At 37.0% G+C, this 12,381-nt stretch overlaps 1 protein-coding gene and 1 pseudogene across 2 annotated transcripts in view; one reads left to right on the top strand and one right to left on the bottom strand.

Moving 5' to 3' along the window:
• Nucleotides 1-12,381, bottom strand: part of LOC147367703 (olfactory receptor 13D1-like) — an 83,327-nt gene that overhangs the window by 53,856 nt on the left and 17,090 nt on the right. The window lies entirely within an intron of this gene.
• On the top strand, nucleotides 8,895-10,776 carry LOC147367704 (olfactory receptor 13F1-like; annotated as a pseudogene). Its single transcript, XR_015169290.1, has one exon. The product of XR_015169290.1 is annotated as an olfactory receptor 13F1-like (transcript).

The raw sequence follows: 12,381 nt of genomic DNA, 5'->3' as shown, positions 1-12,381 counted from the left end.
CCAACTATTGTACCATAAAGGAAGTCCTTATTTCTTCTTGATCTGAGTTGCACACTTCAGATTTTCATCTTAGACTTTAATGTTTATTTTAATATTACATCTCTTTTCTCTGTAACTGTTATCATATTAGCCTCTGAATTTTAAATTTTATTTAGATTTGATTATGTTTATTTTAGAATTAAAATTAAAAAAACTTTGAGGTACTAAGTTACTTGGTTTTATTTCTCTTTGATTGCTTTAGCTTTCTAATGCTAACAAAAATCCCATAATACTTAATTGTTCATTTTTGTTTAGATTTTAAAATACTCTTATTTTTCTATCTTATTCTTTAATTCTTTTTAATCTTGTATTTATTTTCACCATAAGGATGGCATACATTTTTCCCCTTATATTTCACAAATGAAGCAGTGAGGTAAAAATGCTACAAATTAGATTTTGAGTTGTCACTGAAAATTATGTAATGCCTATCCATAATAGTAACTTTGTATGGATCTATGAACATTCAGGCAGTAATTCACTAGAATAGTCATTATTTCTGGCAGCTCCTCATTAGGATACTAATACTGTATCATCTGTTTATTTAAAAACTGTTATTTTCTTCATTATAGAGGGACTGATAATCAACTTACCTAAAATGATAAGTAAGCATTAAATAACAAGTAAAAAATATGAGCCCCAAAGAAACTTTGTTTTCCCACTGAAAATGTTAGTGTTTCATCAGAAAATCACTTTAAAAAATAATTAAAATATTTAAAAGTACAATTTAAAAAGTTATATAATATTTAGTTATCACTAAATATGGCTATATTTTCCATGTTGTAAATACATATTTCTAGAGAAGCCTGGTTGCAGTCCATGGGGTTGAAAAGAGTCGGACACGACTGAGCAACTTCACTTTCACTTTTCACTTTCACACATTGGAGAAGGAAATGGCAACCCACTCCAGGGTTCTTGCCTGGAGAATCCCAGGGATGGGGGAGCCTGGTGGGCTGCCGTCTATGGGGTTGCACAGAGTCGGACACGACTGAAGCGACTTAGCAGCAGCAGCAGCACCCTGTGTTATACTCAGTAGTTTCTATCTCGCACTTGCCTGCCCATATATCCTGCCCCACTTGATACCACTGGTAAGCCCTCATTTGTTCTGTTTGTTGTTGTTCAGTTGAGAAGTCACATCCAACTCTTTGTGATCCCATGAACTGCAGCACGTCAGGCTTCCTTGTCCTTCACTATCTCCTGGAGTTTGATCAAACTCATGTCCGCTGAGCTGGTGATTCCATCCAACCATCTCATCATCTGTCCCCCCATTTTCCTTCCATCCTCAATCTTTCCCAACATCAGGGTAGAGGGGAGATCTAGGTCTGTGAGTCTGCTTCTTTTCTGTTACATTCAGTAGTCTGTTGTATTTTTTAGGTTCCATGTATAAGTGATATCATATCACTTTTCTTTCTTTGTCTGACTTGTTTCACTTGCATAATGCCCTCTGAGACCATCCAAATTGCTGCAAACCGCAAATCTTTTTATCTAAGTGTAAGGTCAGGTACTACACATATCCTAGAGGAAAACATAGGCAGAACATTCTTTGACATAAATTGCAGCAATAATTTTTTTGGGTATGTATCTTAAAGTAAAGGAAATAAAAGTAGAAATAAAAAAATGGGGCCTACTTAAATGTAAAGGCTTTTGCACAGTAAAGGAAACCATCAGCAAAATGAAAAGACCTCTTAGTGAATAGGGGAAGATATTTGTAAATCATATGACCAATAAAGGATTAATATCCAGTATATATAAGTTAATCATACAGCTCAACCTCAAAAAAGAAAACAACCTGATTTAAAAATAAGCAGAAGAACTGAATAGATATTTTTCAAGGGAGGAAATGCAGATGACCAACAGAAATATGAAGATATGTTCAATATAGCTAATTATCAGGGAAATTCAAATCAAAATCATAATGAGATATCACCTCCCACATATCAGAATGGCTGCCATCAAAAAGAACATAAATAACAAATGTTGATGAGAATGTAGAGAAAAGGGAACCCTTGTACACTGTTGGAGGGAATATAAATTTGTGCAGCCACTGTGGAAGACAATATGGAAATTTCTCAAAAAACTAAAAATAGAACTACCATATGACCTAGCAATTCTACTCCTGGATATACATCCAGAAAACACAAAAACTCTAATTGAAAAAGATATGTACATCCCAATGTACATAGTGGCACTATTTGCCATAGCCAAGACTGTATATTGTCATCCTGCTTATTTAACTTATATGCAGAGTACATCATGTTAAATGCTGGGCTGGATGAATCAAAAGCTGGAAGCAAGATTGCTGGTAGAAATATCAACAACCTTAGATATGCAGATGTTACCACTTTAATGGCAGAAAGCAAAGAGAAACTAAAGAGCTTCCTGATAAAGGTGAAAGACGAGAGTGAAAATGCTGGCTTAAAACTCAGTATTCAAAAATGAAGATCATGGCATCTGGTCCCATCACTTCATGGCAAAGAGATGGGAAAAAAGTGGAAACAGTGATAGATTTCATTTTCTTGGGCTCCAAAATCATTGCAGATAGTGACTGCAGCCATGAAATTAAAAGGTGCCTGCTTCTTGGAAGAAAAGTTATGACAAGCCTAGACAAGTATAATTTTTTTTTTTTAACAAATTAGATTGCTTCTGAATGAGTCAGGATATGAGGAACTAAGGTTCTAGAGAGAGAGTTAAACCTACAAAGACATTCTATTCTGAACTGAAGGGAGGCCAAGTTTCTGAATTAAGGAAGTTAAATGATCTCAACAGTTATAATTAATTTACCACATGAAGTACTTGCTAATTTTTAGGCCACCCAGAGTAAGAGTGCTGTAAATTGAGCAAAAGGGGGTTAAATATGTTAGGTTAGGTTTTATCAGTCCCACAGTGGGTATGAGATAAAAATTGAAGTCCATTGACTCTTGAAAGGGAAATCTCCCTTGTACAAACTCCAGGTTCTCAATTTGGAACCTAAAGGGATAAATCTAAAATAGGAGATGAAACAGATTTTTGGCCAAGTTCTACAAAATCTAAAATCCATCTCTACCTTGTCTCAGTGACTCTTTGGATTAAAGCAGTCTTTCTCAATCTAGGCTTGTATCAAAGGATAAAGGAAATTCTCTTTGTATAAATTAAACATCATCCAGAGATTATATGTTTTTTATGTATGAAAACTGGTAAGATATAAGATCAAAAGATAAAAACAGATGATTGAAAGTCTCTCAGGATGATCCAAATATAGAAGTTACCAGATCTATTTGAAAATAACCAGTGTTAACATGTACCTTTACATACATTACAAGATGACGAGTTCACTAGAGAATTTGATATTATATTAAATCATCAAGTAGATATTATAGAGCTGAAAAATACAGCCAGAATGAGGAACTAGAGATGGATTTACCACAACTTAGACCAAGTTGAAGAAAGGCTTAACAAATTGAAAGGTTAATCAGTAGAAATATCCAGACTGATGTATGGAGAAAAAAAGAATGGAAAATACAGAAAGGAGTGTAAGAGCTTATATGGGTCGTGTTGGAAAAGACTAGTATGTGTAGCTGAACACTCAGGGGGAGAGGAAAAAGGGGAAATGGGGTAGAAAAGAAATTGGCTAATACTGAATGATTTTTTCAAACTTATGAAAGACATCAAGCCTTAAACTCAAGAAGATCTATAATGTTAAGAAGGGTAAATAAAAAGAAAGCCACATTTAAGAATCTCTTTGTAAAATTTTAGAAAACCAATAATAAAAATGAATATAAAATTCAGTCAAAGTAAATAACAGACATTTTTCCTTAAAGAAATAGAGCCCAAGAAAACAATCTAGAGCCCAAATCTCACCTTGTGGCCATTTTAAAGTGGAGTAAGAATGTTTTATCTTCTATTACTCTGATAACTGAGATAATTGTAGAGATTGCTGAAAATGAATGGGTCACATTACAAGCTCAGAGGCTAATTTGGGATGGCATCTCTACAGTTCTATTAATTGGAATGTTTGCTATATAGTTCAAGGGCCATCTGCAGAGGAATGGAATAGGCAAATAGGCCCCTCTAGTTCTGCTTGCACAGATATTTCTCAAGAATCAGGCCTTTTACTTAGCCAAGTGCCTGAAATAATTACAAAAATTTTACTATTGTTTTTTTTTTGCCCTGAAAATCTTAATTGAACTTGGAGAATTACACCCAGGAGAAATGGAAACTTTGGTAACTTCTTTAGGTTTCAGAATAACAAAGTTAAATTGTTAAGGGAGTTGGAAGGTCCCTAAAGCAGTAGGAGACTTTAGTAGTGAAGTTCTAGCGATTGCCCTTTGGAAGATTTTGGAGAAAATCATAGGGGGTGATTTGGGCAGAACAAATCTTCATATCATTATTTCTCTTAAGAAATTATTAAACAGTTTTTAATTAACATGTGCTATGTATGTTGACACAGTGAGTCAGGCAAGATTTGGGTTGATTTTTTGCCAACTAGGAATATCCATGTCCTTTTCTAGTATAATCTTCTGAGTAAAAATACCTCTGCACAATCCACTTTAATACAGTTTTCATAAAATACTATCAAAATTGCCAGTTTTAGAATCTTTTACTCTTTTGAGCACTACACTGGACTGTCAAGAAAGACTTTGCTGAAGATCACCTTTAAATATTGAAGCACACTTTAACCAAAAGTGAAGATGTGCATTCCATGTGCTGAGGTAAATGGGAACAGACATTAGCCATCTCCTTCTGAAATCTCAGATTTACAAAATATATTAATAGATCTTAGCTATGCCAGGAAACCAGAATAAAGATATTTACTTTAAAAAGAAACACTAGGTTGCTTCCACGTCCTGGCTATTATAAACAGTGCTGCGAGGAACATTGGGGTACATGTATCTCTTTCAATTCTTGTTTCCTCAGTGTGTATGCCCAGCAGTGGGATTGCTGGATAATAAGGCAGTCCTATTTCCAGTTTCTTAAGGAATCTCCACACTGTTCTCCATAGTGGCTGTACTAGTTTGCATTCCCACCAACAATGTAAGAGAGTTACCTTTTCTCCACACCCTCTCCAGCATTTATTGCTTGTAGACTTTTGGATCGCAGCCATTCTGACTGGCGTGAAATGGTACCTCATAGTGGTTTTGATTTTCATTTCTCTGATAATGAGTGATGTTGAGCATCTTTTCATGTGTTTGTTAGCCATCTGTATATCTTCTTTGAAGAAATGTCTATTTAGTTCTTTGGCCCATTTTTTGATTGGGTCATTTATTTTTCTGGAATTGAGCTGCAGGAGTTGCTTGTATATTTTTGAGATTAGTTGTTTGTCAGTTGCTTCATTTGCTATTATTTTCTCCCATTCTGAAGGCTGTCTTTTCACCTTGCTTATAGTTTCCTTTGTTGTGCAGAAGCTTTTAAGTTTAATTAGGTCCCATTTGTTTATTTTTGTTTTTATTTCCAATATTCTAGATGTCCATCAGCAGATGAATGGATAAGAAAGCTATTGTACATACACACAATGGAATATTACTAAGCCATTAAAAAGAATACATTTGAATCAGTTCTAATGAGGTGGATGAAACTGGGGCCTATTATACAGAGTAAAGTAAGCCAAAAAGAAAAACACCAATACAGTATACTAATGTATATATATGGAATTTAGAAAGATGGTAACAATAACCCTGTATACGAGATAGCAAAAGAGACACTGATGTATAGAACAGTCTTTTGGACTCTGTGGGAGAGGGAGAGGGTGGGATGATTTGGGAGAATGGCATTGAAATATGAACAATATCATATATGAAACGAGTCGCCAGTCCAGGTTCGATGCACGATACGGGATGCTTGGGGCTGGTGCACTGGGATGACTCAGAGGGATGGTATGGGGAGGGAGGAGGGAAGAGGGTTCAGGATGGGGAACACATGTATACTTGTGGCGGATTCATTTAGATATTTGGCAAAACCAATACAATATTGTAAAGTTTAAAAATAAAATAAAATTAAATAAATAAATAAATAAAAAGAAACACTAGTTGGTAGGAAAAATATTGAGATGAAGAAATGAGTTTTGAAGGTGGGATAAAACTTTTGACTATGTGTGTTCCAGAGTTTTTCATTTGCCTAGACAAGTCATTGAACTCCCTCAAGTATATGTCAACTATTTTTTTGCATTAAAATTTTTTTAATGATGTATAGTTGATTTACAATTTGTGTCAGTGTCTAGTGTATGGCAAAGTGATTCAGTCAAATATATCCACATATTCTCTTTCATTAGGGTTTATTATAGGATTTACATATATTATAGTTCCCTGAATTATCTGTCAATTTTAAAATGAGAAGGTTGGGTTAGGAGTTTAGAGTCTATTCTGGCTCTGACATTTAGAAAGAAAGAGAGGAATTTGTTGAAATAAGTTTAATTATCTTAGCATTGTAATCAGAAATCATTTAGAGAAAGAGAAAATATAAAGTGACTTGGAGTAGGTGAGACCCTGACAAAGATGTAAGATAAGTATACCTGTGGCAGATTCATTTCGATATTTGGCAAAACTAATACAATATTGTAAAGTTTAAAAAAAAAAAAAAGAATGAGAGAATGAGTGGGACTCCATCTGGATGAGAAAAGGAGAAGACTTCATTGTTTTGTTTCTAAAAGTAGACAGAAGAGCAGGTGAAGGGAGAAGGAACACGAGGGCCCAGAGCCAGAAAAAGAAAACTGAGTGCTGGGTGGGGAAAACCCAATAGAGAAACCCTCAGTGGAGTGGAGGTATATTCTGACCAAAGTGGATGTTAGAGACTAGACATGTCTAACTTTTGCCTTTCTGGAAATAATTGGTAAAGTGTTTCATTTTCATACATGGATTGGAGGTTGAAATTTTAATAAATTTTGAAAAATTTGCTATGTTTTAAAAATCTGAGTCAATGTGGGCCAGCACTGTAGCAGCACAGAGGCAATTATGCTTCAGGAAAGCAGGGAGAACGTGAAATCATAAACCACTATTGTGATTCTGTGAAACATTAAAGCGATCATGGAACTGGGGTTATGGAGGGAGAATTTAAAGCAAGTTAATCTAGATCTTGCAAATCTGCACACAGTAGAAGCTGTTACCCTTCAGTTGTGTCCAACTCTTTGTGACCCCATGGATCGTAGCCCGTGAGGCTCCTCTGTCCATGGCATTTTCTTAACAAGCATACTGGTGGGAGTTGCCATACACTCCTCCAGGCTTTCTTCTTCTCCCATGAATCAAACTTGTGTCTCTTGCATCGCTTGCAGATTCTTTACTGCTGAGCCACCAGAGAGCCGGTAAAATCACATTTCAAAGAGGTCAAGTGATTTGCTAAATTTTGCATGCCAGTAAATATCATGGTTGGTTTCAGAGCCTAAAATCTCACACTCTGAGGATAGTGCTCTAATTCCTTACAGAAGATGACCTTTTGGAAACTATTTCTTCCTCTTCTAAGAGCACAAGTGATCATTGTCTTTTTCACATCTCATTGTATATCAAATACTTAAAACTAAGAGCTAATCATTTTGTTTCTTAATTCAATTGGTTTCTTTAAGATCAGAGAAATGATCAGAGAAATTTGCAGATGTATATAACAAGTTCAGAGGTCTTCAGGCTTTTATGTTGACACAGAGAACCAAAGTGAAAATGCATTTATTTTAACACATATCAAAAACTTGCCATGTTCAAAGCAGCCATGTGTAATTAAAAATCTAAAACATGACATTACTTTGCTAGTATTGTGAGGAACAATCTCTTCACAAGCTCAGCATCCACTGCAGCGGCAATAGGGATGTGCATATCTGGGTATAGTCAGTGTGATATACTTGAACAACATAACTGTGTACAAAAAATGAAGCTGTACTTATGATGTATGGCATACAGTTTTGATACCTAATTGAAATATTCAAGAAAGTTAAGATTAGAGCCGGGAAGGAAAGGCACTTCAGGTAGATAATTGCATATTAAAATATATAAAAAATAAGTTTGCATGCTAAGAATGTGGACCCACAGAGTGGTTGTTTTAGACCAGAGGGTAGAAGTAGTGTTGGAAGATGAGATCAGAGAATTAGGCAACGATGAGAATGTGAGGCTTGTGTAATTTGTGACTGAATTTGTTTGAACTCTATTTTGAAAGACAGTGGTTTTCAAACATACTTCCATATGTGATCAGTTGTGAGATATATTGTAAATAATTTGCTTTACATTATGAATTACTTACCTTTGTAATAAAGGATGGGTTCAAGATTATTCCATAGTCAAAAATACCTTCTTGAAGACAGATAGCACATAGTATTAGAGTGAGTGGACTCTTGCTGATCTCCTGTTTATATTCCTTAGTGTGTGGCATTTCCATCTGTTTTTTCTTTTTTTTTTCCCCATATAATGTGAAACTTTTTGGATTGCAACCAAAACCTTTCCTGTTTCAACTTTTACAACCACAAAAAAATGTTTCTTTTCCCAGAAACTTATTCTGATCTGTAACTTGCCTGAGGCCAGTTCATATTTTGATTAAAACAAATCTCAAAATATCTTATGAAGCAATACCCCTGACATAGGTTAGCATTTGTCTCTGTGTTTGCCTAGTATCTTGGGGAATATGTATATCATGTTATTGTAACTTTTAATTTACAAGAGTGTGTTTTCATTTGATTTTGTTTTGCCTGAGAGAAGAACTTGTATAAGCTCACTCTAGATTCTCAGTGCCTTAGAGTGTATTCAGTAAATGTTGGATTAATGAGTGAATATTGCTAGTAATATTGGAAGGCAATGCTCCCTTTAAAGTTCCTCCAACAAAAACTCCTTAAAAAGTTGGTAGAGTGTAAATTTTAAACATAGGCCATGTGTACTTTTATTCACTATTCCAGATGAACAAAGAAGAATAAAATGGACAAGACAAATGCAACAGTCATTTCTAATTTTATTTTTCTGGGATTTACTCACTATCCCAAAGTTGAAATCACCATATTTGTGTTGTGCTTACTGATGTACTTGATCACCTTACTGGGTAATATTATTCTGATCTTGGTTAGTGTCCTGGATTCTCACCTACACACACCCATGTACTTCTTCCTCAGCAACCTGTCATGTCTGGACATCTGGTATACTTCTGCCCTGACTCCAATGCTGGCAAATTTTATTTCAGGGAAAAACACCATCTCATTCTCAGGGTGTGCTGCTTAGATGTACTTCTCTCTGGCCATGGGCTCCACTGAGTGTGTGCTCCTATCTGTGATGGCATATAACCGATATGTAGCCATCTGCAACCCCCTGAGATACCCCATCATCATGAACAAGAAAATTTGTGTTCAGATTGCAGCTGGCTCGTGGGTGACAGGCTCCTTCACTGCCCTGGTGGAAACTGTGTCTGTGTTGCAGCTGTCACTGTGTGGAAGTGGTGTCATCAATCATTTCACTTGTGAGATTCTGGCCGTCCTGAAACTGGCTTGTGTAGACACTTCCAAGGTACAGTTAATCATGCTGGTGATCACTGTACTTCTTCTTCCTATGCCAATGCTCCTCATTTGTATTTCTTATGCATTCATCCTCTCTAGCATCCTAAGAATCAGCTCAATGGATGGTCGAAGCAAAGCTTTTCCAACATGTGCAGCCCACCTGACTGTAGTGGTTTTATTGTATGGGACAGCTCTCTCCATGTACCTGAAGCCGTCAACTATGGATTCACAGGAAATAGATAAATTTATAGCCTTGGTATATGCTGGCTTAACCCCCATGTTGAATCCTATCATTTATAGTTTATGGAACAGAGAAGTGAAAGTGGCTGTGAAAAAATTGCTGGTTAGGAATTCTCTTGTGCTCTTTCAGTCTCTAGTAGCACATAATTGCGGGGAGCCGGTGAGGCATTCCACTCGTGACAAAGGTCATGAGGAAGGAGGCTCGGCATACGCAAAGGCGGGATCGAGCCTCAGGAGTCCCCCCGGATATTCTCGAGCATTTTCCCCCAAAAAACCAGAGTCTGCCTACTTTATTGCTTTGTGCTCTCACCTCTGACTTTACTGGGGGCTGTCCCCTACCACCATCTCGCTCTCTCTCTGTCAAAGAGTTAACTTACAACTCCAATTAATAAAGTTCCTGGGCAATTAGGAGTGTTTAAATCCAAACCCCTCTGATGGCTCTCTAACTCGCCTGACAAGTTTACCCGGACTCCTGCAGCTATGCATACGATTGTTTACAGTCTCCCAGCCTCGAGAGGCATGGGAAGCTTAAGATATTCAAATAGCTTAGAGCCTCTCAGAGAGTTAAAAACTGTCAGAATAAACTAGTAAAGGATTTCATTGATGAGTCAATGCTTGTTGCCAAGTTTTCACATCCCCTGAATTGTATCCTTGAATATGTATCAATTAATAGTGGGTATGTAGAAAAAATAAGTAGTGGCCTTGGTGTTAGTAACTTTAGACCCTTAAGGTAATAAATTCTTTCTTTGTTGTAAACCCATTACACATCCGCCCTATAGGAATGCAATTTTATCTTTGGAAGATGGTGCCAAACCTTGAAATAATTACTCTTAGAGAAAATAAGTCTTTGTTGATAAGTCCTTGTCAAGAGTCATAAAATGTTAGTAGGCCTTCTGGCCAGAAGATGATGTAAATCACCTAAACCATTTGTATACGATACATTTGCAGGAAAGAAACCTTGGTTTTTGATAAGAACCAAAGACTGCTGACTTTGCATCCCCTATTATCCTCTATGTGTAACTTAGGGTATAAAAGCCCCTGTTAAAAATAAAGCTATGGGCCTTGCTCACCAACGCTTGGTCTCCCCATGTCATTCTTCCCTTTAACTTCCAGCTGAGTCTCCATCTGGAGCGCGGAACCCACCACGCTTACTAATCATGCCTGGGCTTCTAAGACCCACTCGAGAAGGTGTCTAGGGTGAGACACCTTCCGCTATTCGAGAGGGCGCCTGCGGCCTACGTAAGTGGTGCAAACTTCTTGTCTTGAAGTTTTATTGGTCTCCCGCGTAAACCAAGCTACTCAGCTTCTTTTCTCCACTGAATTTTCCTACTGAGCTATCCTCATTCTATTGTTCTCTATATCTCTAATTAGCATATAAATAGTCGCCGACACCATCTCCCCTTCGAATACCCTGGATCAGCCGGGGCTGGTCCTCGGCACATAATATCTGTAAATATTAAGGATATTTAGTGCATTCTATATATATTAGGAGATAATTGGGGTAGACACTCATTTTTAAATGTGATGTGTAATTTTCTAAGTCTCTTCTTTGACTAATCACTGAAAGTCTAAGTAATATCAATGTATCATACATAAGTTTATCTGATCTTAAACAAATAGTCTCATGATGACAAATTTTAATTTTTATTGGGGGTAAATTAAAAGACGCTTACTCCTTGGAAGGAAGGTTATGACCAACCTAGATAGCATATTCAAAAGCAGAGACATTACTTTGCCAACAAAGGACCGTCTAGTCAAGGCTATGGTTTTTCCTGTGGTCATGTATGGATGTGAGAGTTGGACTGTGAAGAAGGGTGAGCGCCGAAGAATTGATGCTTTTGAACTGTGGTGTTGGAGAAGACTCTTGAGAGTCCCTTGGACTGCAAGGAGATCCAACCAGTCCATTCTGAAGGAGATCAGCCCTGGGATTTTTTGGAAGGAATGATGCTAAAGCTGAAACTCCAGTACTTTGGCCACCTCATGCGAAGAGTTGACTCATTGGAAAAAACTCTGATGCTGGGAGGGATTGGGGGCAGGAGGAGAAGGGGATAACAGAGGATGAGATGGCTGGGTGGCATCACCGACTCGAAGGATGTGAGTCTGAGTGAACTCCAGTTGTTGGTGATGGACAGGGAGGCCTGGCGTGCTGCGATTCATGGGGTCACAAAGAGTCTGACACGACTGAGTGACTGATCTGATCTGATAGGGCTAAATATAATTATTTTTGTTGTCTTAGTGATATTTTTATTTCTTTCTAAAATTTTTAAAAATTGAAATAAATTGATTAATATTGTTTCCAGTGTATAACAAAATAATTCAGTTATGTGTGTGTGTGTATTCTTTTTCAGATTCTTTTCCAAAGTAGGTTGTGATAAGATATTGAATATATTTCCCCATGTTTATAGTAAGTCCTTGTTATTTATCTGTTTTGTATGTAGTATCAGCTAACTGGGTATCTATTAACCTCAGGCTTCTCTGGTGGCTCAGTGGTGAAGAATTTGCCTGACAATACAGGAGGCTCAGGTTCTATCACTGGGTCGAGAAGATCCCCTAGAAAAGGAAATGGCAACACACTCCAGTATTATTGCCAGGGAAATCCTACAGACAGAGGAGCCTGGGGGGCTATATAGTCTATTGGGTTGCAAAAGAGTCAGACATAACTTAGTAACTAAACAACA

Source organism: Bos grunniens, chromosome 8, assembly GCF_055505025.1.
Source record: "Bos grunniens cultivar Pamir isolate PY7600 chromosome 8, Bosgru_T2T1.0, whole genome shotgun sequence".
Classification (NCBI taxonomy): domain Eukaryota; kingdom Metazoa; phylum Chordata; class Mammalia; order Artiodactyla; family Bovidae; genus Bos; species Bos grunniens.
This window is presented reverse-complemented; position numbering and strand designations above follow the sequence as displayed.